The sequence below is a fragment of the Arvicanthis niloticus genome, chromosome 13, assembly GCF_011762505.2.
Source record: "Arvicanthis niloticus isolate mArvNil1 chromosome 13, mArvNil1.pat.X, whole genome shotgun sequence".
NCBI lineage: Eukaryota > Metazoa > Chordata > Mammalia > Rodentia > Muridae > Arvicanthis > Arvicanthis niloticus.
This window is the reverse complement of record NC_047670.1, coordinates 20,921,007-20,926,623: the sequence shown is the minus strand read 5'-3', so window position 1 is coordinate 20,926,623 and position 5,617 is coordinate 20,921,007. Positions and strand designations below refer to the sequence as shown.

The window sequence follows — 5,617 nt, the reverse complement described above, 5'->3', positions numbered from 1 at the left end:
ATAAAGCTTAAGATTGCATCCTCTTTAATATTTTCCAATTAATATTTGCAATATTTGTAATTCCTTAAAGTGTGAAAGGGTAAACTTGTAAAAGGATTTTCTTCTATCTTTGAGAGCATAATATAGTATCTAAATTAAGAAAGAGGCCTTGTCAAATTTTAATTAGTATATTTTAATTTCCTTATTTCATACTGCTTTACTAAATACTAAATACCAAGGAGTTCAATTTTATGCTAGCTAATTATTAGAAGATTTAAACAGGTGTGTGCGCCTTATCTCAGCTGGTCTGCCCCCGAGACCCCCTGAGCATGAACGTTAGTTCCCCAAGTGACCACATTTCCACTCCGACCAGATGAAAGAAACAATCACGAACCAGGAAAAGCTGACCAAACGGCAGGCACAAGTGCACATTGGTGGGAAAGGAATAGCTCGTAGAAAGAAGAAGGTGGTTCACAGAACAGCCACAGCAGACAATAAAAAAACTGCAGTCCTCCTTAAAGAAGTTAGGGCTAAATGGTATCTCTGGTACTGAAGAGGCGAACATGTTTACAAACCAAGGAACAGTGATCCATTTTAACAACCCTACAGTTCAGGCGTCTTCAGCAGCAAACACCTTCACCCTTACAGGCCACGCTGAGACAAAGCAGCTGACAGAAATGTTTCCCAGTATCCTAAACCAGCTTGGTGCATACAGTCCAACTAGTTTAAGGAGACTGGCTGAAGCTCTGCCCAAACAATTTGTGGACAGAAAACACCACTTGCTCCTGGAGAGGATGATGAGGATGGAGTTCTAGATCTGGTGGAGAATTTTGATGAGGCTTCTAAGAACGAGGCAAACTGAACTGAAGCAACGTCTGAAGAAGGTGACACTTGCAGGAGCTGATATTTTATAGCATGACTGCTTTTTTTTTTTTTAAATTGTGTTTATTATGGATCTGATAAGCCATCTGGACACTGCAGCTCTTTTCAGTTTTCACTTATACTTAATTCATTCTTTGCAGCAAATTCAGCTGCAGAAGCCTGGGAATAAAGTTTGGAAAAGGTTAATAAAATTTTTTGCCTAGTTAAAAAAAAAAAACAGAAAATGTAATCACCAAATATATTAGAAGGTACGAGTTTTGGCTGATTTTGTTGTGATATTTTCTTATCTCCCCTCCCTTCCTCCTTTCTTTTCCTCTCCCTTAAGGGCCTAGAATAACTAATCAGAATTATACCTTTGAAAGTCATAACAGCAAATGGAGAATAGGGCACAGAACTGCCCACCCCCCATATGACTTTCCTCACAATAGATTAATGTGAGATGGAATCATGTAGGTAGGATGAATGTATGAACTAGGTCAGAACAAAGGTAGTAGTGATGGACATGCGAACATGGAAAGGGGGAATTTTCATGGAGTCTGATCTCCAGATAAAGAACTATCAGCAACTATTGTCTGCTGGGAGAAGAAAAATTACCTTGAAGGTAAAGTATGATACCTCTTTTTGGTTGACCTATGCAGAATGGTCAACTAGAGGCCAAAAGAGAGAATGGGATCCTACAGAACTGGAACTGGAGATACAGACAGTATACACACAAACAACAGAAATGGACTCAGCAGAAGAAATTCATATATATATGTATATATATGTATATATACATATATATATATATATATATATATAGTCTCTCTGTGTATGTCTGTGTATGTGAAAGAAAATGACACTATCAATGTGAGAATGGGGACTATAGTAAAGTCTAAAGGAGGGTAATTAAGAGGAGGAACTGGAGGGAGAATGTAGAGATGTGATGTAATTCTATTTAAATTTAAAACATTAAAAAATTAAAGACAGTCATTTAAACTTTGAGATATTTTATATTATCATTCTGATATTAATATAAAGTCATTGGGAAGAACATAAAAGAAAAGTTCTAGTGGACTGGCAATATGTCTGTTTGTCAGGACGGCAAGGAGTCTATTGTCCTGGCCAGTTTTATGCTATTTGTAGACAATTGAAACATCACCTGATGAAATACTCCATCAAACAGGTCTGCAGGCAAGCGTATGGGGCATATGCATGATGAGTGTCTGATGTGGGAAGACCTGCTCACTGTGTGTGAGGTCCCCCCCCCCCATTTGTGGTCCTGCGTATTATGCACATTGAGGAGCAAAACAGTTAGCAGCACTTCTCCATGGCTTCTACATCGGTTTCCTCCTTACGTGATGGACTGTGAAATGGAAGTGAAATAAGTTCTTCTTTCCAGAAAAAAAAATCCACTCTGAAATATATATGTAGTTAAATGATAGCTGAAGAATAAAATTTTTCACATGAAAAAATAATAATTAACAAAAGTCATTAAATTATTAGATTATTTTCAAAAGACTGAAATGAAAGTCAAAAGTTTCAAAGAAGGGCTTAGTGAAGCTTTGAAAGTATTTCGAAGGAAATAGAAGATGTGGACTGAAGCACAGAGTCATGTAGAATAACTTGGTAGCCCTTGGTAGCCCTTGGTAGCTGGGTGCAGCACTCAGCACTGGAAAAACACAGGCTAGCTCTTCAATATTATTTACAAATAAAAATAAATTAGGGAAATAGGACTAAGAGTAAATATAAAATAAAGTACAAAGAGAACAGAGTTGCAAGAAAGTGATTAGTCAAAGAGATGATATAAAAATAGTAAGACGTCATAGATGAGACAGTGAACGGTGAATGAAAATAGTGAAAAGAAGAATCGCAAATTGAACCTCAATGGTCATTTTCATTTGGATGTACAAAGTTATCACTATTGGTGACTCAGAAGTCGTCATAGGTTTATATGTAAAGGAAATTACATGACAGAACAGATTGCCTGTCATCCAGAGGGAGTGTAAATATGGAAATGGAGGAGTATGACATTAGAAGAAAGATCAGTTAGAGCCCCCTTAGCAATTCCAATGAATTGGCCTTCAGAGCCCAGTGTTCAAAAGCAAGGACAAGCATTCTTGGGACATGGGTGCTGCTGAGGCAGGTGTGTCACTTCAATGGGAATATATAGTACACTTTAAAATGTGTGAATTTGGCATTTTCATGAGTTTGATTTACGTCTGCAATTGACTGTCATGCATTCATTTTATAGTTTAACATGCAATACCACAACCCACTGTGAATAATGAGAGGATTCAGGAAAGAATCAATGTTTAAGACTTTATTATACTTAAATCTCCAAAGGAGTTTTAGTTATGCTTACAAGGGCAACTTTTTAAACTGTTTTTGAGGTCAAGTTATGGAACAAAAAGTGTAGATATCTCCAGACTTTAAGAAGAAAATCTCCATGTGAACATTTTCTTATTCTTTTCTTTTTTCTTTAATGTCCTAAGCAACTAAGTTCTTTTTAAAATTCTATTTTAGGATTACAATACTACCAACTAAGTGATGTTACATCAGAAGTTTTTTATAGAATAATAAACAAGTTATTTGACTTCCAGTGTAAGTTATGGGCTAACCTTTCTTCTGCTATGTTAAGAAAAATATTCGTTTTGAATGTAGTGGTGATTCTCATTATCAGAGAAATCCCCCATACAGAACTGAATCAAAAGAACAGTTGTTTCTGGAGTTTCCCTACAAAGGGATAATCTTATTCTAATATGTTTTGTGCTTATATTTATAGGCTTCTTATCATTGTGGCATTCATATATTAAATAAAATTTGTAATTTAACCCCCCTAATCTAAATGTGACTGTTTTAAATTGAGGCTATGGGATCAAAAACAGGCAACTGTCTGTGTCCTTGAAATTTCAGTTAAAAGCAATAAGATGTGTGTCAGTTATGAAATTTAGCCAGATTCCTGGGTAATGTTAAGTTACAATTTATGAAAGCTACTTCATTAGATAAGCAGACTCCTTACAAGCCAGACCTCCCAAAGCAGCAACTGTAATTTAAAGAGAAGGCTGTTAATATGTCTCTCGCTGTTGTTTATAGATTGGGCTGGATGTATTTTGTTTTGTTTTGTTTTTGAGGAATTACTTTTTGTAATGAGTAGAGTCAGAAGGTATTTCTAATAGTAAAATAGAGAGAAAGGAACTCAAAATGATGTGAAATGAAGAACAATGTCTTACACAACGTATAAATAATGTGGACTGAGATTGCTGCTTAGCTGACAATGTGATTGCAAAGCATAAAGCTTTGAGTTCAAAACCCTGCACCTCATAAAACCAGAGAGAGGGTAAGTGCTTGTGATCAAGATGACACTTCAGACTTTGGCAGGAGCATCAGAAACTCGAGGCATACTCAGATTCAAAGCAAATTCAATGACAGTCTCAAGAGAACACATCTGAAAATAAAAATGAAATTTCTATAATCTATGAATGGAAAATGAGTTTATAATAATAATAATAATAATAATAATAATAATAATAATAATAATAAATTTAAAAGATAAAAATTTTACTCATCATCATTCTGAGTAAGAACGACCAGGAATAAAACAGAAATAATGATGAAAGTCCAATAAGTAATGAATTTACAGAAATAACTTAGTGGATATATAGATGATAGATAGATAGATAGATAGATAGATAGATAGATAGATAGATATGATAGGCTGACAGATTCTGGAGAGTCAAAGTATTTTATGACAAAGATTAGTATTAGAGTAGGGTAAACCAGCAGAAAAAGGTGAAATAGCCCAACTGTAGAAATGCTGTGAGAATTACATTTGCAATGGGTTATATGAGAGACACTAAGTTTATATAGAGAGTCAAATAAAAAACACTTATATTTTTTAGAGTGCTTAATTTTTGTGTAAGTGGTTTCTTTTCTTCTTTTCCAAAAAGGATGCTCAGAAGACAGTTCTTGTGATATCTTGTTTTCAAATCAGACACCTAAAGTGCTTATCTTTATGATGCTCTGTATTAAAATATGTTTTTTTCTGACTCAGCTATTGCAGTCGATAAAATTTATTACACTGTATTATAATACACAATGTATGTATTTAGACATAGAGGAGGTATTGTCTCAAATTTGGCAATTAATCTCATGTAATCTACCATATTTTCTACTAGATGGACTCTCCCAGTGTCCTCCTGATCTTGATCAGTCCTGAAATTCTCTTTTTTGAATACTAGTTTTTATGATAACAGAAGGTGCCATGGAAGCTGCCAAATAGGCTAATAACCAATAATCTTACACAGCTATGTTGTTTATGCATCATTAAAATGATCAGCATTGCACAACAACCCGAATGGTGAAGTTTGGGCACACATACCTTGGTGGTAACCAACAGTTCCCTGATTGAATTTAAGACTTGATCAACAAGGAGAAAAGCACGCCTGGTGCTGGAAAACTAGCCAGCAAAGTCAAGGATCTTGAAGGAGAAGCTAAAACTTCCACTTACCTAAATCAGCATAATCACACAGGTAAGTGTAGTCCTCATTCCCTATGAAACTTCTCTTTGCAATAGATAATAGATGACAGAAAACATTGAAAACCAAAGTTGATGAAAATGCAGAGTTGTGAATCACAGTTCTACTACATCTGGTACATCTGCAACACACCTCCTACCCTAAGGCTCAGGTATCAGTGCAGAAGATAGGCTAGAATGATTGTAAGAGCCAGAGGAGCAGAGTTTACTGTGAGACTGTGTCTTCTATTTCAGAAGATA

General features: G+C 35.4%; 1 pseudogene; it reads left to right on the top strand.

Annotated features, from left to right (window-relative positions):
* Window positions 1-352: 352 nt before the first annotated feature.
* On the top strand, window positions 353-841 carry LOC117719235 (transcription factor BTF3 pseudogene; annotated as a pseudogene).
* Window positions 842-5,617: the final 4,776 nt, after the last annotated feature.